Genomic DNA, 26188 nt, shown 5'->3' on the forward strand with positions numbered 1-26188 from the left:
CAGTGACCACAGCATAATAGAGTTACTACTGAAATCACTATTTTGTACATCTGAAACTAATGTAACATTGTGTGTCAGCTATATTCAAATTAAATTTAAAAAGGAGGAGAATAACCTAGTTTTTATGAAAATAGAAAAATATGTATGAATTTTAAAATCATATAATAGGTTTCTTAAAATCATATACATAATTAACAAAATATGAATTAAACCTAAAATATAAAATAAAATGATAACAGCACAGTATATTTTTAGAGAAAGTTTTAGTTTAGAAAGAAAATTGAATGCATACAACCTCATTTAGTATTCTTAGCATTTTATATTAAGTATATGAAGATCTGGATCTAGATACACATACACATATATACACACCTTAATATGATAACTATTTTAAAGTCCTTTTTTAATGATAATGTGTTAAAAATATAGATATCTTTCTGAAGATTTGTTTTTCTAAAATGGGGGGAAAAGCTAATTTTTAAAACTTTGAATTAAAATCTTAAATATTTTGATGTTATTTTGTGTAACTGTGTGTTCGTATTCATATATGTGTATATAAATATATATAACTTATGTTTTATCTTGTGGGCATAATTCTTCCTTCTATATATGATCATTCCTATCTATAAATGGATTTTGTGTTCATTGTCAGTCCTTACGTTAATGCTTCTGATTTTTTGAAATATTTGTTTAATCTTTTTGTTGCATATAACATGAGTCTCAATGAAAATACTTTATAGCAGCATGTTAGTGTTGCATACATTATTTTCCAACCATTTCCAATGACCATTATTGAAGGTCATTGGGATGAAATATTTGTGTACTGAAATAATTAGTGAATACTTTCTCTGGGCCAACAAATGTACTAAGACATATTTTAAGCCAGAATATATATCTTGGCCCCATATCTGACAATACCTGGAACATCAATTCAATTATCCTTATTTTTTTTCTTTTTTTGATAATGGGAGGATATCTCTGTAAAATCAAGCAAACCATTATCTGAGTTAATGATTGTTTGACATATTTGAATTGCATTGCCCTGGAGACCTACTTCCTATGTGCCAATAACCAAACAAGTCATAGAACTATGTGAATTACTGTGTTCAAGTTGGGTTTATTCCTAACAGAATAACACACTTCAGAGGAAAAAATAAAAAGAACTTAGGCCACCTAAATTGTGGAAGAACCTAAGAAAAATGTGTTACCAAATAGGATTCTGTCTCTGAAGCAAACTTTGGCATGAAAGCCTATATACAGTTATGTATATGATATATATGTATTCTTATATGATTCTATACATATGTGTGTGCTGTATTTAGCTCAGTGTCTAGCTGCATATCCTATATTAAGGTTTACTGTATGCCTTGTCTTTGCATAAATGGAAAATTTATAATTCTTTACATGCACTAATTAAAATGTTGAAGATTTCTTTTTTTAAGATTTTTTATTTATTTATTCATGAGAGACACAGAGAGAGAGAGAGAGAGAGAGAGGCAGAGACACAGGCAGAGGGAGAAGCAGGCTCCATGCAGGGAGCCTGACATGGGACTCAATCCGGGGTCTCCAGGATCATGCTCTGGGCCGAAGGTGGCACTACACCCCTGAGCCACCGGGGCTGCCCATGTTGAAGATTTATAAAACCAAATGAAACTGTAACATGAAAATCTCCACATACTACAAAGAAAGAATCATATAACTTGTTATTTTGTTTTGAAGGCAACATCCCTCCAAATTGTTACTTCAATAGTTAAATAAATGCAGATATAAATAGAGATAATTGCTATTAATATGTCAGAAAAATTTTACTGACAAAATATAGGATAGAGAGATTTTAAATAAAACTTTTTTAGGGGGAGGGTTTGTTAGATGGTTCAGTGGATTAGGACCTGTCATGATCCCCAGGTCCTGGGATCCATGCTCAGTGAGGAGTCTGCTTCTCCCTCTCCCTCAGCTCCTCCCCCAACTGCTGCTAATTCTCTCTCTTTCACACTCTCTCTCTCAAGTAAATAAATAAAATATTTTTTAAAAAACTTTCTTTTTTTCTGGAATAGGTCACTATTTGCATTTTTTATTTTCTCCCAAGCATATATTTTGTGGAAACTTTGCATTATAATATGTATTTTGAAAAGAAATGCATATATATCCAAGAATAATCAGCAGCCAAGATTTTAAAATATTACTTTTGGACATCTATGTATAACTTAGGATAAGCATAAACATTATTTCTTTAGAAATAATGACTCGAGATTGGTATAACATAAAAGTGAGGTTTTTTTCAAGATTTTATTTCTCCATTTATTCATGAGAGACACAGAGAGAGAGTGAGAGAGAGAGGCAGAGACACAGGCAGAGGGGGAAGCAGGCTCCATGCAGGAAGCCTGACTTGGGACTGGATCCCAGGTCTCCAGCATCACGCCCTGGGCTGAAGGAGGTGCTAAACTGCTGAGCCACCTGGGCTGCCCAAAAGTGAGTCTTTTTATTAAAAATTCCTTCTTTGTGGACTCCTTAGGAATTTAGGTAAGACACATGGCTAAAATTATATTTTTAAAAATTGTTTGGCTAAAACATTAAAGGAAACATCTGAATACTTCCATGGGGCAGCAGAATAGAATCTAAGATACAGAAATCTGATAACCAGCATAGCATCAGATGTTTCTGATTCACTGGAATCAGTAGGGAGCAAAAGTTTCCTGAGACAAACCACAGTTTTGCTAACAGTGCCCCTGGGTATTGGCAAATACATCTGAAATATTGACTTTCATAAAATAGGCAAACTTACTCTGTTTGTAGAACGCACATTTCCTTTCACAACTATACCTAAGAATCCCTCCAAAGACAAAGGATAATAGAGTTTCTTCTTTGTCTTTGGTACACTGTGAAACATGACAGTGAATTGGAAAGACATAGAAACCTAAAAATAGAAGGATAGACCATCTTTATTTGAAATCACAGAGTCACAGAATACCTAAATAATGATTTTTAAACCTCATCTCACTATTTAAGTATGTTTTTAAATAGAAAAAAAAAAGATAAATTACTTTTCCAATGACTAAATTAATAAACTTTTTATTGACTAGTTCACAAATAAATCAGAATGGGGAAGGGAAGAGATCCATACAATCCACTGCAAAGCCATTTGTGAGAAATGGGAGCTTGAATAAATATTACTCTATCTCATATTAAAAATACCTGTATTAAAACACAAATAAAATGCAAAAAAACTTATGAAAAGTGCTTTTACTTTCTTTAGAGCAACACTTATAAAATTATAAAATACAAATGGGATCATCCAAAATCTTATTAAAACGCAATCTGGTTGGGGTGCCTAGCCAGCTCAGTTAATAGTGCATGCAACTCTTGATCTTGGAGCTGTAAATTCAAGCCTCACATTGAGTATAGAGATTACCTAAAAATAAATAAATAAATAAATAAATAAATAAATAAATAAATAAATAAATGCAACCTAGTTGAGCAGGGGTGTGGTGGGACCTGAGTTTCCAAATTTCTTTCTTTTTTTAAGATGTATTTATTTATTCATGAGAGACAGAGAGGCAGAGACATAGGCAGAGGGAGAAGCAGGCTTCATGCAGGGAGCCCCATGTGTGACTCCATTCTGCATGCTGGGATCATGCCCTGAGCTGAAGGCAGGTGCCTTCACATGTTCCTGAGTTTCCAAATTTCTAACAAGTTCCTAGGTGATTTCAAAGCTAGCCTTTCTCCAGACCACTCTGAATAGCAAGACCACTATCTCCAGACCACTTCAGACCACTTTAGCATAGAGCTTTGCAATGTATATTCAAGAACACACTAGTATGTCCCCTATTGATGATACAGGTATGCCTAAACTATTGATCCCATTTTTTCAGTGTGTTTGTGATAGCTGAGACATCCAGAGCCTAAACTGATTTCTTTCAGCCCTATAGAGCTTTATCCACATATTACAGTAACCCACACTTTAGGTGTGTCCTGACATGAAACAAAATTTAGACACTGTGCATATGCTTTGATAGTAAATGATTAAGTACAGAAAATTACATATATCAATACTGACATGATATTTCAGGAGAAAAAAAAATATCAATTAGTAACAATTCCCTAAAAATAATAATTAAAATATGTCAAGTATATCTTCAATATTGGCTTATTTGATATTCATGGAAAAAATTGTAATTATGACTGATCCACTAGACCAGCATTAATCTCTTGTATAGGACTACTTGGATAACTTTTGAGGATAAGATTTCAAAAAGCACTATTCTTAAAAAATTCCTTAGAAGTAGAATGAATAGGGGCACCTGGGTAGTACAGTCAGTTGAGCATCTGAGGCCTGAGGGTTTCAGCTCAATTCATTATTTCAGGGTAGTGGGATTGAGCCCCATTTCAGACTCCAAGCATGGCATGGAGTCTGCTTAATATTCTCTCTCTCCTTTTCCCTCTGTCCCTTCCTTTGCTCATGAAATAAATAAATAAATAAATAAATAAATAAATAAATAAATAAATCTTTTTTTAAAAAGTAGAATGAATAGCTCTTGAAAAGCCCAGCAATCTTGAACATATTGAAGACACTACAAATATATCCACACTTTTTTTTTATTACAAAATGAATTTTTAGAGAGTATAATTTTGTAGCCCATGTGTTATTCCAACATTCTATATAGTTCCGATTACATCTTAAAAACCAATTTGCATGTATAAAATTATGTATTACTGAATTACTTTGGAATCTTTAATATTATAATAAAATATAATATTAAATGATTAAATTAAAAGACAATAATTTCTTTTATTAAACAGTTATCTTGGGACACCTGGGTGGCTCAGAGGTTGAGCATCTGCCTTTGGCTTAGGGTGTGATCCCAGAGTCCCAGGATCGAGTCTCACATCAGGCTCTTTGTGTGGAAGCTGCTTCTCCTTCTGCCTGTGTCTCTGCCTCTCTCTGTCTGTCATGAATAAATAAATTTTTAAGAAAAAAATAAAAAAAAAACAGTTGTCTTCTGTATCACAAAATTAATAATCTTTCAATGAGATAGTAACATCCTCTGCAACAGAGAAGATAGAAACTCTCAACTCACTAGAGCATAATTAAAACCTTATGAAGTCAGTCCCAAAAGTGCCTCTAATAGGATTTCACTTAAATAAAAGACAAAAAGAGTAAAATAATGCCTGTTGTTAGAAGTCAGGAAATGGTTTTCCTTGGGAGACAGTGACCCAAAATAGCACTCAGAGACTTCTAAGGTACAGGCAATGTTTTATTGCATGATCTAAGTAGTATGTTCAGGTTATAAAAACTCTGTATATTGTACTCTGACGTGTACTTTTTTGCATTAATAATAGCATTTTAAATTTATGAGTAATCATATCTTGCCAAAATTTCTTTGTGAGATTTTTCAAGGGTAGACTTTTTTTTTAAATTTAAAATCAACTCAGCAGTTGGAGAAATTATTGTGTGATTTTGTTTGAGTATGTATGTGTGTATGTGTGGCGTGTGTTCAGTGAAGGATAGGATATAAACACTTTTATTTAGCAAATTCTAATTGTAACCTTTAAATCTGCTGAGAGAGTAGGCTGCAACTATAGATTTAGTGTTATGTTTTTGAAAAATTTGGAAGGCTTTCCTAAATCTTTTTTTTTCCACAAACAGAGTTGATTCAAGATAGAGAACTACACAAGTGAGAACTTTCTGTCTGATGAAATGGCTGGTTCATCATGCAGAACGTCCTGATAATCAGAATTATAAATCACTGAGAGATAGCTTGGCTTTGAATCATTGAAACTCTACTTCAAAATGCATCCTTTAGTCAAGATAATGAAATCCACTGCAACTATAGGCTTTTTATGAAAATACACGTAAAACCACTCTTTCTTGATATTTACTATGGCAATCAGACGTAGAACTGAAATATATTCCTGGCATCTGAGGCTGCTTTGCCCAGATTAAAAAAAAAAATAAGTAGCTTTTCCAAAATATCTACTCTATGGATATTTGTCAACAACCATTTTTCCCTTTCTGTGGGGGTGGGGCGATCAGAGACTTGTAGTAAATAAATAAAATTAGCATTCATTACAATAAACATGAGATATTTTACCCTAAGTAGGTGGAAAAATGTATAAATGACCCTAAACAGCAGGGTCAGTAGTTCAGTAGTAGTTGAGTAGTTCAGTAACAATACAAAAAGAATGATTTGCAGGAAGAGTTTGTTAAAGAATATTCAGCCTAACTCTACATGCTCAAACTTAGATGTGAAGGAGACAAACTATTTCTCTCAGACAGAATCATTCAGTTGATCTTCATATTCATTCATATTTTGTTTCTCATTTGCATCTTCAAGATGTGTGTACTTCAAGGAGTCTGCCTTGAATAAGAACTTCAATTAGGTAGAACTACAAGTAAATATCATAAAACACTGGAATGTCTAGGAGCAGCTAGATTTTATTCATTCTCTGGCAAAGTCCTCAGATTCTATTTTTTCTTCAAAATTTATTGGGGGTTGAAAAATGGTCTCCCAAAGATCTCTACATCCTTTTCCCAGGAAATTGTGAATTTGTTTTCTTGATGAGGGAACAAAAGACAAGCTGAGGGCAAAGCATAGGCTAACATCCCTCAACAGCAGCCCCCTTCCTGCCCCCACCCTCACCGCCCCAGGTGGGATATGTGTAGAATTTCTCAAGCCTCTTAGCTGTCCTAGAACAAAGGGAAGGGGAAAACAAATGGTTAACTGACAGAGATCACAGTCCTGCGGGACAAGAGTCTCCATGGTTTGCGACTGCCTTAATGATTTACAGGAAAAAAAGCAATCTACAGAAAATTATACATAGGGATGCCCGGGGGGCTCAGCAGTTGATCGCCTGCTTTCAGCCCAGGGAGTGATCCTGGAGTCCCATGTCCCATTCCCTGCATGGAGCCTGCTTCTTTCTTTGCCTATGTCTCTGCCTCTCCCTCTGTGTCTCTCATGAATGAATAAATAACATCTTAAAAAAAAAAAAAAAAAACCTTATAGACACAATTTCCTGGAGCCCTAACATCACCCTCCCCTCCACAGGATAGAATATCTTCAACAATTATCCACTTCTCACAACCCCAGTGCATCTCTTTCTGTCCCCATGGGTTCTGTCCCTGTGCTTTCATAAAAACACCCTTTGTGCACCAAACATGTCTCAAGCCCTGTTGTGCCCAAAATTGTGAATCTGAGAAACCACCAAGGAGCTGACACCGATGCAAACACACGAGGGTTTATTTACAAGCTCGAGGTTGGGTCCAAGTATACCTGACATAGTGGAGCAGGGACTTGGACCCCGAGGTGGTTTCAGCTTAGTTTTAAGGGCTGGTCTAGGGGACCTCCAGAAGGGGTGGAGGAATTTCTCAAGTTCTGTTTACATTCTGATATGGGGCTTTCAAGGGCATTGAGCTCTGCTCTCATTCTAATATGGGGCCTTCTAGGGCATTAAGCTGTAAGCTGTTTTCTTCCTGTAACTGAAGTAAGGTGAAGTTCAGCTCTTATTCACAGGGGCCTGGGATGGCTGTACTTGTGCTAACACTGAACTTAAAGTGGAATGGCCTTAATTTTCTCGGCCTCCACAGCCCCACTTCAAACCAAATCAGTCTTTTTCTTTTTCTTTTTCTTTTTCTTTTCTTTTTTTTTTTTTTTTAAGATTTTATTTATTTATTCATGGGAGACACAGAGAGAGAGGCAGAAACACAGGCAGAGGAAGAATCAGGCTTCTTGTGTGGAGCTGGATATAGGACTTCAATCCCAGGACCCTTGAACCATGACCTGAGCCCAAGGCAGACACTCAACTACTGAGTCACTCTGGTGCCCCAAACCACATCATTCCTATTGGGCGGTGGGATCAAGGGGGATCAGGAGGCACCAACAAAATGGCAGCAGGCCCTCCACCTTGTTGCCCCCACCTCAGAACTTTACCACCACAAGCAGACCGCCCAAGGACACCTCATCAGGGGGAGCCTGGACCTTTGCAGGAAACCTGAACAGTACTTTACCCAGACCCCATATAAGGGCATGGGCAGTTGTTGCCCCAAGCTGATTCTACCAGTAACATGCCGAATACCTATTACCCTGTACAGACACACAACCCCTTACCCGTCCCCCCTTAAAAAACCCACTTGCCCTCCCCTGTGCCCGACTTCCCTGCTCTCTCCCTCCCCTGTGAGCCACAGAACCTCCCTGAGAACACATCCCATTAAAAGCCTGTTCCTTTTTTTTTCTTTTAATTTTTATTTATTTATTATAGTCATAGAGAGAGAGAGAGAGAGAGGCAGAGACACAGGCAGAGGGAGAAGCAGGCTCCATGCACCGGGAGCCCGACGTGGGATTCGACCCTGGGTCTCCAGGATCGCACCCTGGGCCAAAGGCAGGCGCTAAACCGCTGCGCCACCCAGGGATCCCTAAAAGCCTGTTTCGACCAACTTTTGCCTGCTCTCTATTTCATTTCACTATCAATCAGATTAAACCTGACAATTCTTATGTGGAAAAAGGAAGTTTTCAGATATGATTAAATTAATATCCTTAAGATGGAGGGATTATCCTGGAATCTCCAGGAGGGCATAGTGTAATTGTTGTGCTGGCAAGACTGGGGACCTCAAAACGGCCGACCCCAGGCCAGCAACCTCCCAATAAGGCCGCCTTGCCGCCCCACCCTAACTCAGCTTAGAAGACCTGTAACCCTTGCCCTAATCGGATGCCACCCTGCCCCCATCTTCCCGCCTAAAACTCTTTATAGACCCCCCTGCGGCTCTCTGAGTCATGTCACCACCTCACCCGGGAGCACTTCCCACTAAAGCACACTTGAACCTGGCTCTGCCCTTTTTCATTTCTCCACCGTTCATTTGGAAAAACCTAACAGTAATTATCAAGGTCCTTATAAAGGGGAGGTAGTTGTCAGGGAGAGAGAATGAACATGTTATGGATGGAAGCAGAGTCAGAGAGGTGAGAATATGCTACACTGGTTGGCTTTCAAGCTGGAGATGAGAGGGAACAGTGGAAAGCATGAAACAAGCAACTTAGCTGGAATCTAGAAGCTGGGATAGGGAAGCAAACACATTCTAACTAGAGTCTCCAGAAGAAACCAACCCTCTGAATACCCTGACTCTAGCCCAGTGAAATGGGATTTCAGACCTGTGGCCTTCAGAACTGTAGTATATAAATTTGCCTCGTTTTAAGCAACTAAATTTGTAGTAAGTTGTTACAGCAGCAATAAAAAGCAAATACACCTGGCAACCATTAACCAGTAATTGCCTACTGAGACAATGAAGCTGCTTTACTCTTTGTTGTATTATAAAACTCTATTTTACATGATTCATTCTTTTTGTATTCTTTATTTCAATGCCAGTTTCTTCATCTAGACTTCTAGCCGGTTCCTGCAGTGACCTAGCTTTAGTTCTTTTTATGTCTCCAGCGTAGTATATGCTTCTGATGTCTGCATTATATTGTCTTAGCATACAACTGACTTCAGAAAGAAATACTAAAGTTTCCTGCGGCCTCAGACTTATTTTGCATTGTCAGACTGTCTCCTGGAGTGACTATTCCTATGTTTCTGCACTTTCTCTGGGGCCTTTTCTGCTATCTGGAGAAATTCCACTGCACACTGAGAGCTCACTAACCATACTACCCCTGCAGAAGATAATAACTCTAGTGACAGCTCTCAAATGGGGTTGAGGAGCTAGTATCTAACATTCCAGCTGACAGTGTTTCCGATGGATAAGTGTGAGTTTCATTCTCCCAATTTTCTCACATCTGTAAAGAAGGAATTTCCTCAACCTGCAATGAATTTTATAGGGCATCTTTGTTTTGTCTTTAAATCCTGTTCCTTCTCACTCTTGCCAAGCACATATTCTACTTTCTGTGGTCACTTCTCAATCAGCTACCTGCACTGAGATCTTGCCTCAAACTCTGCTTGTAGGGAAACCTAAAGTAATGCACCAGGATAATGTCAAGTTTTGAACACAACAGTCAATCAAATGTCTCCTGGATGATTTACATTTGAAAAACAACTGATTAATGAGATGGATTTAAAATACATTTTAAGAATTGTCTTGATTTTGTTTAGTACTTTTAATTACCTTTCATAATGATGATTTTTTCCCTTCTGCATGTATGTATTTGATAGTAACACGATGTATATATAGTTAGCATGCTCTTAAAACTTCTGGAAGATGTCCTCAATGAAAAATATTTATAAAATCCAGTTATTAAAAGGCCACTCTGGTTCTATGAATTATTTTTAGATAGGTGTTACATTAATTTATTTTTTAACTGTTGTATAAGTGAATAATCCAATTTTTACTGAGTATCGCATTTCCTTGAAGGTCAGATTATGTTAAACATTCCTTTAATTAGAAAAAAATGTACAGAACATAACAAGATCAATTCTGATCTTAGAACACATGATTTTTATACTCTATAAGGCAGTGCTAAATGGTCACTCTTTATAGTAACTCATTGAATTCAAAACTTACTTTTTTAAAAAAGTATATTTGATGATTATATGCAATCGTTTAGTGCTTTCTTAAAAACAGGAAAAAGCAAAAGACAATGAACATATACATATGTGTGTATGTGTGTATTCACAGTGTGTACATATGTACATATGTATGTACACATATATTCACAGTATATTCATTGTGTATATATATATATGCTAATATAGTACGTAGTGTATGTACTATATATAAACATAATTTTCATATCTATTTTCAGCAAATAAATATTCTGAATCATTTTATTGAGACAGCTCAATTATAAATAGGAGTATAAATACTTTTCTGCAATTTGTAATCATAGAACCTTATTTACTCATAACATATAGGTAAAAAAATTGGTCAGTTATTACTTCCTAAGATTTGTGGTTAGGTGAAATATATAATACATTTATGTTTCTAGATATAGTTCACAACAATACTTTTTCATTTATTTCTTGCAAGTTTTAGTAGCAGTATGGTTGGGACAAAAATGTTTTGGCTATATTTTAGTGTAAAAAATATGAAGGCAGTCTGATTTTTAAATATTTTATATAACTAAACAACTTATATGTTTTCTAGGTAAATATAGTTACAGATTTTTATCTTTGAATTCTGATAATACAACTGTCAGTTTTAATCTAATCGGTAGTGAAATTAAATAGAGAGGCCAGGCAAACGTTGGTAGAAAGAGGCTTTTAATGGGACACACTCTCAGGCGAGGTTCCGCCCACAGGGGAGGAAGAGAGCAGGGAAGTCACGCACAGAGGAGGGCAAGTGGGTTTTTAAGGGGGGACGGGTAAGGGGTTGTGTGTCTGTACAGGGTAATAGGTATTAGGCATGTTACTGGTGGAATCGGCCTGGAACAACTGCCCATGCCCTTATATGGGATCTGGGTAAAGTATGGTTCAGGTTTCCTGCGTAGGTCCAGTCTCCCCCTGATGATATCCTCGGGTGGTCTGCTTGTGGCGGGAAAGTTCTGAGGTGGGGGCAACAGAGGGCCTGCTGCCATTTTGTTGGTGCCTCCTGATCCCCCTTGATCCTGACAGCCCAACAACTACCATGGTTTAACAGGAGATAGTTACCTGTAAAAGATTTCTTGTTTGTTTTTTTCTTGGATGGGCAGTCTTTATAATCTGCACATATAAAATGTTCTTATTTCTTGAAGAAACTGTATCTTCTATTACAAACTTTTCTCGTCCATTATCATCTCTTCACCTGAAATACATGTATGCATTTGTACATTTAATAATTTGTGCTGTATTTGATTTCATTTTATCTTTATAAATTCCTTAGGAACATCTATAGTTTATATATTTTTTTGAAATGATGCCAGTTCTTATGTCTGTTTATAATAATTTATTTTTTCTAATAATTTCCTTTCTCTCATTTGTTTACATCCAGAGTACTGCTGACTTAATATTTAATGCCTTCTGTTATCTCAGAGTCTCTTCAATAACCTACAGTCTTTAATTTCTAAGATATCAAAAACAAGTATTTATTTGTAAGTTTAACTTGTTTTATGAAATAAATTTTGTGTCATTTTCCATCTGCATTTTGCTTCTTTGTTCATTTTATTAGTACAACCGAGTAGGTCCCATGATAGTCTTTTTTTTTTTTTTTAATGACAGAGTCTTTTAATAGGTGTCATTCTTTTGTGAATATGTAACATTTATTCTGAGTCATGCATTTGTAAAAGTATAGAAAAGATCATCCCATAGAGAAAACTAAAGGTGTAAATCGTTTACAATTTGCTAAGACCCAGCGTCATCTCACAGATATCCTGTTTTGCGAATATATCTCCTTCTTATCCTGTAAGATATCTGTGTTGAGTTAGAGAGAAGGCCAGTATGTTACAGAACTTGCCTATGGTTTTCTAATACTTAACTACAATTTCTCTCATCAGGAAATTAGGCTGGCAAGTTGATTAACATGCACTGTTTTCTTCCCAGTATATATCACAGAGAGAGACAAATGCTTTCAGATGAATTTTTGTTTGCTTGATTGGTGCTTGTTTGTTGGTGGCTGGTTGGTTGGTTGGTTGGTTGGTTGGTTTGGTTGATTTGGTTTGGCTTGCTTGTAAGATAAATATGTATTTCTTTATCAAATCTGGCTTCATTTGCAATTCCATGTTTTCACCGGAGGATTCCACTTGACTGCTGAGCTTTGCCTTGGCAAGCCTACAAGTATTTCTGACTTCCTTACTGTTTTCTGGTTTGCTGTTCATTCCATGAATAGCATTTTTCAGAATTAAAGTATAGAAGTACAGATGGCTTTGTTTCATAAGAGGTTCCTTTTTCTTATTGTGTTCCCTCTGATTTGGGTTGTTTTCAGGGATAAGAATGTGAAAATATGTCTTTAGTTCAATATGATCATTGCCTTTGATGAACCATTACATAGTACCTATTTATCCTAAAATTCTATATGATTATGCAAAAATCTCCTTTTGTTTGCATGTAATTCATTCTTAAGAGGCAATTTAAAAGGACACAAATGGTTAGTGCATAGAATATTAACACGTGTTACTAACATTTTGTGTTCATAGATTAATACATTTCCTATTCTGTAAACTGATAACAATGCTGATTACCATACTCTGTACTATCTATTAATGACTTCAGAGCTTGTGATGAATACTAAGTATTTTAGTTTAATAGAAGATCTTTCCATTTAAAATGGTTTCATGACAATCTCTCCAAGTTACAAAATTCTTAAAGGAAACAAAAATTTAAAGTCTGTTGGTGAAAAACTATAATACTGAAATTTTATTATTATTCATTTCAATATTACTATTATAAAGAATTTGTGATTACTTGGCATAGTCAAAATATACTTGCTTATGTGATTCTATAAACTTCACATTAAACTATATTTATTGACTATTCTTTCCCATCATAGTCAATAACGTTTCAGGGATGCTCATTTATTTTTATTAAGTACCTATATTCAAAATGTTATACAACATAAAAGATGCTCCATATTGCTTCATATAATTTCTAGTAAGTACTAACTTGCTACTAATGCTGTTTCATAATGCTGTAGACTCCTTAGATGAAAGTGATTTATTATGGCACAAAACTTGCTAATTGGTAAATTATTATGGTAAAAAGTTAAATATTTCAATTATACTGGGATTGTAAAATAAAAGAAAAAACTTTTAATAACCTAGGATCATCAAAAATGAACTTGAAATAATAAATAACTCAGAATTAATTATATAACAGTAAAACAGGTGAAAAAGTCTTTTTAAAATTTTAATTCAGCAAAATAACATTAATACTCATTCTCTTTCAAAATAGAACTATAAAAGGGTCAAAAGGAACAAGACCATCAATGACTATCTCAAAATTCATAAAATCTTTGATATTTTATCAGAATGATAGATACCTGAAAAATTCTGCACAATTTTTTAATTGAGATAAACATATAGCATTCCTCAAACTAATGAACTTCAATTTAAGAGATTTATGTTAAGTGCAAGATGGTAAATTCAAAATTTGTTAGCAATTAGTAGACAGGAACACCTTACAGACTTTTTTCATAACCATGTGTCCATTCTCCTATTGTTGATTTTGCTGTGCATTCTTCCCTACATATTGTGCCTAAAAAATGTCAAAATGCCACCTTAGAGTGTATGCCTTTTCTTTTTTTTTTTTAAAGATGTATTTATTTATTTATGATAGACATAGAGAGAGAGAGAGAGGCAGAGACACAGGAGGAGGGAGAAGCAGGCTCCATGCCGGGAGCCCGACGTGGGCCTCGATCCCGAGACTCCAGGATTGCGCCCTGGGCCAAAGCCAGGCGCTAAACTGCTGAGCCACCCAAAGATCCCCGAGTGTATGCCTTTTCTGTTCTTGTTTTCCTGAAGTCTATACCTTCAAATAGATTGACAGATGACAGACACATAGAGGCAGATATAGATATTTAGATTCATTTGATTTCAATTTCCTTAAATGTATTAACCTTAAATGTAAATTCACTAAAAATGTATTAATGAATTAATCTGCTTATTTCTTTATAATGAGTATTCTGCACACTATTGGACAAAGAATATTTATGAATGAATAAGGATTTATTTTTATGAATTTTGATGCATGTAATAATTTGAGTTAACTATCAACTGTCCTAAACATTCTTCAATTAAAGACAAATAAGAACTTAGGCAACGATTGTTTATCAATGGCTTTGCAATAACCTAAAACAAACACTAGTATTTGGGGACAGGTAAACATGAATTGAAATTCCAGCATTCACATCTATTGGATAGGTGAAATTTCAGAAGGGATAACTTATCAGTGATTTCAAGTTCATATAGTATAAATTGGAGAGTATATATACAAAACATTCTGAGAATGGAATAGGATAGTGCTTCTTCTAGAAGGTGACATATATTAAAAGCACAATATTTAGGATTCTACTCCATGTTATTATATTTTCAATTTTCAAACTCTCTTCCACATTTAAGTATTTTCATTAACAGTATTTTATATTCACAAAAATATTTCATCACATTCAAATTAAATGGAACTTAGGTTTGTTTACTTGAAGATATTATCAAAGTCTTTCCTTTTCTTTACATAGTAAATATAACATAAAATGAGATTTTGACTACTTTTGGAAGTTTAAAAGTTGGAAGTAATTGTTACAAGTTCATTTTAACATAATTTTCCTCTAGTGTATCCCTTTCAATAATCAGTATTTATTATATCATATATTACAGTGATTTTAGGAAGATTCTACCTAATAGGCTAGTGTGCCCCTCCCTTTTCCATATTTTCCTCATATAGTTCTTTCCTTTTCTTATTTTAAATATATTTTTGAGTATTTATTTGTTTGTTTTGAGAGAGAGAAAGGGAGCACAAGCAGGGGGAGGGGCAGGGACAGACGGAGAGAGAATCTCAAGCAGACTCCATACCTACTGAATGTGGAGCCAGTCATGGGGCTCAGTCTCAGGACCCTAAGATCATGACCTGAGCTGAAATCAAGAGTTGGTCACTTAACAGACTGAGCCACCTGGGCATTCCAATTTGACTAATCATCTATCATTTGACAAGCCATCTTCTATGAAATGAGGATACAACAGTGAATAATACACATTCCTGCTCACAGTGTATTTGCATTCCAGTTGTGGAAGCAAGCTACACACTAAACTAAAACATTCTTCAGACAATAAGTAGTATAAAAAATACAATAATTCATTTAAATAGAGCATAACTGACTAAAGTTAGCCTGGCAAGAAAGACTTTTCATAATATGGTGATTTATAAAAGCACTCCTGAATTATGTGAAGTGGCATCTTGCACAGATGTGTGGAAAACATGTGAGATGAGCAATATGAATGCCCTGAAACAGAAATGCACTTAGAATATTTTGAGGATGGGACGCCTGTGTGGCTCAGCGGTTGAGTGTCTGCTTTCTGCCCAGGGTGTGATCCTGGAGTCTCAGGATCAAGTCCCACAATGAGCCCCCTGCATGGAGCCTGCTTCTCCCTCTGCCTGTGTCTCTGCCTCTCTCTGTGTCATTCAGGAATAAATAAATAAATTATTAATATAAGAGAATATTTTGAGGATAACAAGGGGAGTTGGGTGACTGAAGCATAGTGAACATAAAAAAGAGAAGTAGGGAAAGATTTGGAAGAGGAGGCAGTGGCATTTTTACTCTATACGATGGGTGCCTCTGAGGATTAAAATGAGGAGTGAAAGTGTCACAATCATATCTCAAAAATTTTACTCTTGCTTCTATGTGGAGGTTGTATTATAGTAGGGACAGGGTGACAATAGTCATTAGGGTATAGAGCTATTGCACTATTTAAGAGAAGGAAGTTGTTGGCTTGAATTAATTTGGTAATAGCTGAGTGGAAATAGGTAGTAACACTGGAAATAGGTTTTGATAGCAAAGAAGCATGATAATAAATTGAATTTGGTCAGAGAGAGAGGAAACAATGATTATCTCTAGAATGTTGATTTACTCAATATATTGGCTGTGGTTCCATGTCCTCACATGGACAGGATTAGAGATCCCAAGTTGGTATTGGAGAATACTAGGGAGGAAATTAGAATTTACTTATGTTAAGGGAATTAAAACCTGAACCTTGGAACATTTAGAATGTTAAGAATGTTTAAAAGTCCAAAAGCAGAGCAAGTAAAGAAAAAATCATAATGAAAGCCTGGTAGGTGTCATTACAAACAAATATGAAATAAGGAAAGGGATTCCTTTTTTTAAAGTTTTATTTTATTTTAATTCAATTAATAAACATATAGTATATCATTAGTTTCAGAGGCAGTGTTCAGCTATTCATCAGTTGCATATAACCCCCAGTGCTTATTGCATCATGTACTGTCCTTAATGCCCATCACCCAGTTGTCTCATCTCACCTCCCCACCCCCACCTCCCAGCCAGCAACCCTGTTTGTTTCCTATAGTTAAGAGTCTTTTATGGTTTGTTTTCCTCTCTGATTTAATTTTACTTAATTTTTCCCTCCTAGGAAAGAGACTCCTAATAGAGACTAGTCTCTAAGTTAATTATGAACTGAGTATCAGAGAAGTCAGCTACTAACTCAAGAAGGAATATGAAGTCATAGGAGTAATTATCTTATTTTTAGTTTTTATTTACAATGTATCTGTAAAACTATTAAAGTGACATAGAAAAGGGAAGGTTGTTGGCACAGGAGAGAAGATGAAAGAAACACAGGAGTAAATACAAGAATAACTACAAGAATGCCTATAGCATTCATGTTTGGTCACAGCAATTAACACTTGCTGCCACAAGAGTCACCTTCCAGAATCTCCATAGATTAATATGATAACTTTCCTCCCTCAGGCAATGGAAAACTTTCTGCTCCAAACAATTGCTTAGGGACTCACTTAATAAAGGTTATGTGATCTTTTGACTACATCATCTAGATAACATGGCTCCTAAAATCACTATAGCAGAGAAAAAGATGGAGAAGGCATATGGACTTCCAACTGCCTTTGCCCATATGTGACACAAATCACTTTTATTCACAACTGACTTACATGTTCTTTTCCAAATTAAAGGATGATTGAGAAAGAGAGCAAATACATAGAGCATATGGTAACACCTCTATTCTCCATCACAGTAGAGGTACTGAGGTCCCAGACATAGCAAAAGGATTAAACTTAGAGCAGAACAATTCTACCTCCTGTAAGAGAAGAGAAGACAGAGTACATTAGAAGCAGACACAGGTGATATGGATAGGCTAGGAAGTTAACTTCTGATTGCTTTTATAGTATCTATAAAATGACAGCCGGGGGGCATGTAATTTTAAATGAAAGGAGAGCATATGAAACTAACTTATCAAAGGGTAGAGAAAAAAGAAATTAGGGACTTGACTAAAATGCTGGGTACTAGTGAGCATACAATTGAGATTTTTGGTAAAAAAATATATATACAAGATATTTGATAAGATGTGTTAATCCAACTATATGGGGGAGAGTCATTGTATCAGCAAGTATGGTGGACAGAAAATGACAAATGCATTTAGGATATAAGAAAGTAAATAAATTTAGCAATAGCACTTAGAATTTAAGTTGAATGTGTATTGATATAGAAATATGTGGAAATGAAGCTTAGTGAAAAACTAATGAGGTCACAAAGTTAAGGACATACATGTATGAAATAATTGCTGAATTGGAAATTATTAATGTGTAAATATAGGTAGTTTCAGACAGAACTGGAAATTTGGAAATCATGATTATAGAGGTATAGTTATCGGAAAAACCTGATTTAAGGCATAGTCACAAAATAGGGTGGCTAATATCAAGAGGAGAGACCAGTTCGTAGAAATTGAGAACATCAAGGAACTGAAAGGCTAAAGTGTTGTACAGCTGATCTGTATAAAAAATGACATTACCATGATCCAAGTGTCATCTGTTAAAGATACTGAGGCAGTTAATAAAATATTCAGGGAATGCGAGAAAGCAATCAAAAGGTATTGTATGAATTTGTATGTTTCAAAAGAACTGTTCTTGTTTGTTTTTTTTTTTTTTTTTGAGGGAAAAAGCAAAAAAAGAAATAATCAACAGTTATAATAAGAATGAAGGAAACACTGCATTTTCTTACAGTCTTCATAATCCATGAGTATGGAATGAAAAAAAAATTGTTTCTGTTTGAGAAGCTTCAAGAGATATATGGCTTTTTCAGAAACCCAGACTTCACCTAAAAAAAAAAAAAAAAAAAAGAAAGCAAGAAGAAGAAAAAAACGAAAAAAGTTATAAAAGAGATATTTGATATACCCTTTATAGATCTTAAATTCCAGAGGACAACAATGAAAACATGATAGCAAGTCCAGCTATTGGATGAAGACTAGGAAAATCATACCTTTTTGTGACAGTTGAATGGAAAAGGAAGTCATCCATGACAGGATTAATTTTAACAATCTGTCATGATCTTGCTAGAATCTTGGAAGAATGTGGGATCTACATTTTAATTTGATTGATGCTCTTTGGTTAATGATCATCATTCATTCCATTCCCACCACCAGGTTTTTAGTTATTGATGAATAGAACAGGAAGCCTGGAAATACCTGCCCACAGTACTGATACTTACTTCTCCAATAATTTGTTTACTTGAAACTGAAATATAAGCTGGCCAACCTACTTCTTAACAGTTAATAAACACGAAATAAGCCCCTTTAGTTAAATACAGTGAAACCTTTCTAAAATTCAACTGTCAGTGAAGACCTAATAATCAATCTTGTCTGGAAATGAGTAATTATTTAGGTTTTCCCTAAACAACTCATCTAACATGAACACTTTTTTCGGCGGGAGAAACCTGGTTCTTATTCCCCTGTTCTCATGTTTTCTCTGTGGAGAGAATATTATAACTTTTCCTTTTGGAGTTTAGGAGATTATTAGAACAATTTGATCATCTCTTTGCTGCCCATTTAACAGAGAAACCAAAATGAAACCCATATAGGGTTTGATTTCTTTTTTATTTGCTTCTCATTACAGGGCTGCATTCTGACTCATCTGACCTCAGAGTAAAATAGTAATGCCAGTGACTAAGTAAGCAAGTTTTATTCAAATCAAAAGTTCTGTAGTATTGATTGCAGTAACAGTACACTTAAATTTACAATCTCTAATCAAGAGTTAGTAATAATTAGCTTACATAATTCTTCTCCCACCATTCTGACTACTGTGCCATACCTGTTCTTTGTTCCAATCTTGGAATAAAATTATTATTATTATTATTTTATTTTTCTGTACCCCATTAAACCCTAAAGATTCACTCTGTAAATAGTCCCAGAATTACTCTAAATAATAATTCATTTAACTTTTTTGCTTTATGTACATATTTAGGTCTAATTACTTATATTTTTACCTCATAGACTGTTCTATATATTTTTTACGAGAGCTATTTCAATAATATAATTTGTAATAAAAGACTTTCCTTAGCATTCCTAATATAATATAAATAATATAAATAATATAATATAATATAATATAATATAATATAATATAATATAATATATTTTTGTTTGTTTTTCTTTCTACTCATGGAATCATCACCTTGCCAGGATGCTTAATAATCAGGAGCACCACCCCTGCCACCAAGACTCAAGTTGGTCTTCCCAAAGAGTCCCCCTAAAAAAAACAGTCTCAGCAGATTCCAAGTTCAGCTTTATTTCTCAATATCTGAATTATTCAACTTTATACAATAGATAATATAAAACATTAATAGTACTATCTAAATGGAGCTAAGACAGCTAAGCCTTTTCTCTACTTCTTTATATTCTTTTTATCACAATGAGATAGAGAAAATGGCCACCTGGCTTTTATGAATGTTAGAAGTATGGCTTCTCATATATTGTAAACAATTGCTGCAATTAGGAAACACATAGTGCCCATAGAAAATAAAATACCATGCAGAAATTAAGTTAATGGAAATTAAAGACATATGTAGAAAAAAAGAAATCTTTCAAAGAAACTTTATCAGGAAATTTTGCAGTATCTGTATTTTAGGGAACCTTTTGCATTACCTTGTCACAGCAGGCCTGAGGTTTCTCTCTTTCCTTCACCCTCTGCTCCTCCTCCCACTCTCAATCTCTCCCACAAATAAATAAATAAATATATATATATATTTTTTTAAAGTTATTGTTAAATAGTTTTCTTAGAACCCAGAAAAATATACATGCTCTGGTGTAAACAGTATACAAATAAATATTTGAATATTTTATACAATATTGAATTTCATTTATTTGTTTGTTTATTTAATTTTAGTATTTTATTTTAAAGTAATCTCTACACCTAGCATGGGCCTTGAACTTACAATCTTGAGATCAAGAGTCACATGCTTTAAAGACTGCACCAACCAGGTGCACCTACGGCATTTAATGTCCTTTAAAGTTGTAAACTGCTTGTCATTTTGAAATAACTTTTATTTTCTGGCATCCATTTATTTGCCTTTTACTGTTTCAAAGGTTCTAAGTCCAAGTAATCATTAAAAGATCTAACAGCTCAAATTAGCTATTTTTCCCTCTTTGCTCTGTACCAGGCTTTGAAAGCAGATTAAAAAAAAAAAAAAAAAAAAAAGATTTTTCCTAAAGCTTAAAACAACAAAAGGACTAAACAATTATAACTATAACTAATTACTGTGATGGTGTCTGTATCCTTCCAAGTCCTAATCTAAGTGTCTCTAAATCTTCCTATTATAAAAATGTATGTTACATAAAAGAAATAACTATTATGAGTTTATCCATGGCATTTTCAAATAAGTATACATATTTCAAATAATTTATCACATAAAGATATAGATGTGATATGATGACATATTAGTTCACCCTGAAGACTTCTTAAAATTCATATGTTTTTCATGAATCACTTAAAGTAATTTTGTGCATTCTAAAAGGTCTATGAATGGATTTAAAAGTAATATTGGTTGACATTGTATTTTTAAATACATGATACAATGTTTTCTATTAGGGTTGTGATGGAAAACACAAATTCTTTCTATATTGAAAAGCTCATGTTTAGTTTTCTATTATAGAGAATGGTTTATAATCTCCAGTTCACAGCACATTTTTTTTTCTTTTTTATTCATAAGAAGTTTCTCAGAAAAAAATTCTCAGAAAAAATCTCTAGAGAAAAAAAGAAATGAATTATAATCAAAATGGCATTACATTCAAATAAATGTCCAATGTGATTCTATAGTTCATGCTGGTCATTATATAACTTATGTTCCATTTCTCTTGTTTCTCTCCCATTTCTACTAGAAGATGACATGTGTATTGTATATACATTATTAGTTTTGATGTTATTTTCCCTCTAATAGATTTTCTTCATAATTATCCTTAGACTTATTTCCATTGTTTCAGATTTCTTTTTCAAAAACTGCATCTCTGATGATTGGCCAATTTTACTGATGCCCTAAAACCCAAAGAAGATGATGAAAGAGGTCTTTCATGGCATAATCTAGGCATTCAAAAAGTGCCCAAGTTCTATATTGATTTTGCTACTCTGTTCTTTCTTTCTGTAAGATGTGCACACCAGCAAGTTCAGAAATATTAAAATAAAATGTTAATTTTAGAAAATATTTGAAACATGGAGGAGGATTTTTTTTAACTCTGTTTACCTAGAATTTCTTTTATTCCAACAAAGGGAGAGTTTAATTTCTTTGGACTTAAGAAGGAAAGGTTGGATGTTCCAAGATATGCTTGGGGCTATATTAGCTTGAAACAGACCAATCAACCTACTGAAAACAACTAGGAAAATAAAATATGACATATATTAAGAATATGCTTAAAGGCATTGAAGAGTTATGAAAACAACCAAAATTTGATGTGTCAATATCTTGGCTTAAAGGCCTGATCCTGACAATCTCAGGATTGGACCTCAGGCCCTTGTAAAGTAGGACACTAGTAAATACTCAAGGCTCTTGCTCTGAAACTCTGACAGCTCATATTTACATTAGATACAAGGTGAAACAGTAAAAAACGTAATAAAATAAAATAAAATAAAATAAAAAATAAAATAAAATAAAAAAATAAAAACAAGGTGAAACAGTAATACAATAGCCTTTGCAAAAAGTGAATTTCAGTTTTGAATCAGCTCAATCTCCAATTGGATTATTGTGATGTGCCCCTATGGTTTATGGCAGTCAATAATCAAAGGACTTGAGAAGACTTTCCCAAATTCTTATGAAGATTTGGAGGCAAAAATCAGAGGTTAGAGGTGGACGAGTTAGAGACCTAGAGTTCTTTCATTACCCATGTAAATCAGCATACAAGGAGCAGAGTTGTGCCTGAAATGAAATACCTCTCCTGAAAGGAGAAACTCATATGAAAACATGATGTATTCTCAATTGTTTCACATGACCTTCCAAAAATAAAAGTGAATTCTGTCTGGAAATAAAAACGTAAGATATTTTACATACTGTTTCTCAATTTTTTTTTTCAAGAGAAAATCTGCTTCAACTTATACATCTTATATAGAAAGAGCACTCCTGTTATAAATCAATGCAAAACTGGGAAAAACAAATAAGAAAATGTGTTTAGGTGTTTGATATCTAAGAACAGGGATACTTGTAAGGAGAGCGTCATACTGGATTCATCACTGACTAGGAACGTTTCCCCAGCTGTGGCACAGCAAGCTAGAATCCAAGCAAAGCATGGTTGAGGGGGCAGAGGAAGGTTTTCAGGAGAGGTGAAGCAACTGACATACGTGGAACTTTGACATTCAAATAAAAAATTATGCTGAGGGAAAACCAGGGGTTTCTTGAGTTCCCAAATGATGGCTTGATTGCTTATACCCAGGCAGGGCCTCCCTAAAATCTGTCATGGAAAGAGTGAGTTGAGGGTACAGGGAAACTAGTGGTTGAACAATTCTGGGAGAAGTTGGAGATCTAGCCCCAGCTATGGGAGTCCACATTTATACATCTTTAAGGTTCAAAGTCCCAAGTTTAGACACAAGAAAGGCCTTACCTTTGTATATGAAACATGACATGGAATAAGGTACACAGTAGCTTCACACTAAAAAAGTTTGAGATTATGCCTTGAAAGGAATTTTAGAGCAAACAGTTTAGATGTAGGGCCTTAGCAACTTTTAAATGCTTGGAGAAATATTAGGCTTTCCGTACATTACAGCATCATACATTCACAACTACACAAGCTCAGAATGAATAGCCAGTATCTAAATTGAAATCTATGACAAAAACATCAAACTCTATCTTGGCTATGGTGAATAATGTGGCAACAAACACAGGAATACAAGTATCTCTTTAAGATAGTGATTTCGCTTCCTTTGAATATATCCAGAAGTGTGATTGCTGGATCGTATGCCAATTCTATTTTTAACAGTAAGCTCCATACTGTTTTTCCAGAATGTTAGTGTCCATCAACAGATGCAAAGAAAATGTGGTATATATATATATATATATATATATATATATATATATATATATATAATGCTAATGAGTCTTTAAACAAAAAAAGAAGAAAATTCTGAATTCTGCCAGTTGTGACAACACAAATTAAACTAGAAGGCATCGTGCTAAGTAAAATAAGCCAGAACTAAGCCAGGGAGAGAAAGATAAATACTGTATGGTATTACTTAAATGTGTGACCAAAAAAAAAAAAGAAAGAAAAAAAGAGAGAGAAAAAACGGAAGTTGAACTCATAAAAGCAGAGTGTATAATGGTAGTTGGTGTGTTGTAGTTGCCAAGGGCTGGGGCAACAGAGGTGTGGAAAAGGAGAGAAGTTAATAAAAAGGTATAAACTTTCATTCATAAGATGAATAAATCCTGACGATCTGATGTATAGATGGTGACTATGATAACACTATACTAAATAACTGCAATTTGCCAAGAGAGTAGACCTTAAGTGTTCTCACCAAAATTAAAAAAAAAAAAAAAATTTCTAAAGATAACCACCTGAAATGATGGATGTGTTAATTAACTTGACTATGGAAATCCTTTTGGTGTGTAAACAGTATATCACATCATCACATTGTACACTTTAAATATATTATAATTTTATTTGTCTATTATACCTCAATTGATCTGGAAAAAAAATATCAAAGCGATTCACAGAAGTATCACAGAATTCAAAATTCTAAAACTTTTCATACAATAAATGGTAAGCAATTAAAAATGCCAGAATTGTGAAGAAACAGGAAATGTGGTCTATAGTCCAAGCAAATACAGTTTCTAGAAGCCAACTCCAAGATAGTCAGTATATTACATTCAATTGATAATCAATTTAAGGCAGATATTGTAAAAGTTCAGTGAAGTTAATGAAAAATCATTGAAAACACAGAGTATATCAGCAGAGACACAAAACTATTAAACAAATAACTACAGATCCTGATCTGTATATAGAACACATGCTGAGGTTGTCATGATAGTCATTTAGAGATCTCCAAGCATCAGATTTTCTTCTTCTTTTTGTTGATCTTTTATTATTATTATTATTATTATTATTTTCAGATACAAGCACCACAGCATTATTTGAAAATTGGGAAATCATTTATTTGACTTAAATCATTATGACAAGGATTTCTATGAAAGTGTTCAAGTTACTTAAAGTTATATTTCATAAAAATCTATTCAACTATGTATTTTTAAAACTTTTTAGGTAACCAAGTGGCTTCACCTCCCCCTCTAATTTGGATGTAAACTACTCAACTTTATCAGCATCTGAGGAATTAGCCCCATATCTGGAGACTGTTAGTGGCAAGGACCTTAGAAGCTAAAAACTGAAATCAGTGAAACAGATACAATTCCATTAATGATTTATTACATGATTTTCTATGATTTCTTACCTTTAATACATAATGAAATTACACCATTAAGATAATCTGAACATTACTATTTTGAGAATCTCTAGGAAATAGCTTTCCACCTACAGAGTGTTTTATGTTAGTTTTTTGCCAACCCACTAAATATTTCATAGATAGCATTTAATAGGCACTTCTAATTAAAGATTCAATTTGAAACTAAGAATTTTTAAAATATTTTCTTCCTCTCAAAACCACAACAAAATGCAAGTATATATATAATACATGGGGTTGTTTTGTTTTAAGATTTATTTATTTATTTTAGGGAGAGAGCATGAGTAGAAGGAACAGAGGGAGAGAGAGAGAAGAACCAGAGCCTGACACAGACCTTGATGTCATGACCCAGGAGATCACAGTCTGAGCTAAAATCTAGAGTCAAATGCTTAACTGACTGTGCCACCCAGGTACCCCTATGATACATAGTTTTAAAATCATATGGGGACAATAAAACTGAATGAAAGTTAACTATGGATGAGATATGTAACTAATTTCATAAAGGTAAAAAGTATTATGAAGAACTAGCCAGCAGGAAACATGAAATAGCAAGGTCCTACCCAAAGGTAATGACAAGCAGGAGCTTGATGATTTTTACCCTCAAACCCAAGAACAGCCTAAGAGTTGTATTTGATGAATGACACCAGGCACATCTATGGAATAAAGACCAAAAAAAATGGAGACTATTTCAAAAGTCTCTAAGATGTAAAGTCATATACTAGGGTATCTGCCTCTATTCCAGAGGCCATATATCCCTCAGGATAATTTATGATTTAATGGAACCAGAGAGACTTCTCTAGGGAGTCTAAACCTGGCAAAGAGTAGGAAGCAGCCAGCTTAATAGTTAGTCATCTTAGGTTTATTGTGTTCTATTAACAATCCACATCTCCCATTCCCATTCCACTCCCTCCCCTCAGTTACAAGA

This window comes from Canis aureus, chromosome 17 (assembly GCF_053574225.1).
Source record: "Canis aureus isolate CA01 chromosome 17, VMU_Caureus_v.1.0, whole genome shotgun sequence".
Classification (NCBI taxonomy): domain Eukaryota; kingdom Metazoa; phylum Chordata; class Mammalia; order Carnivora; family Canidae; genus Canis; species Canis aureus.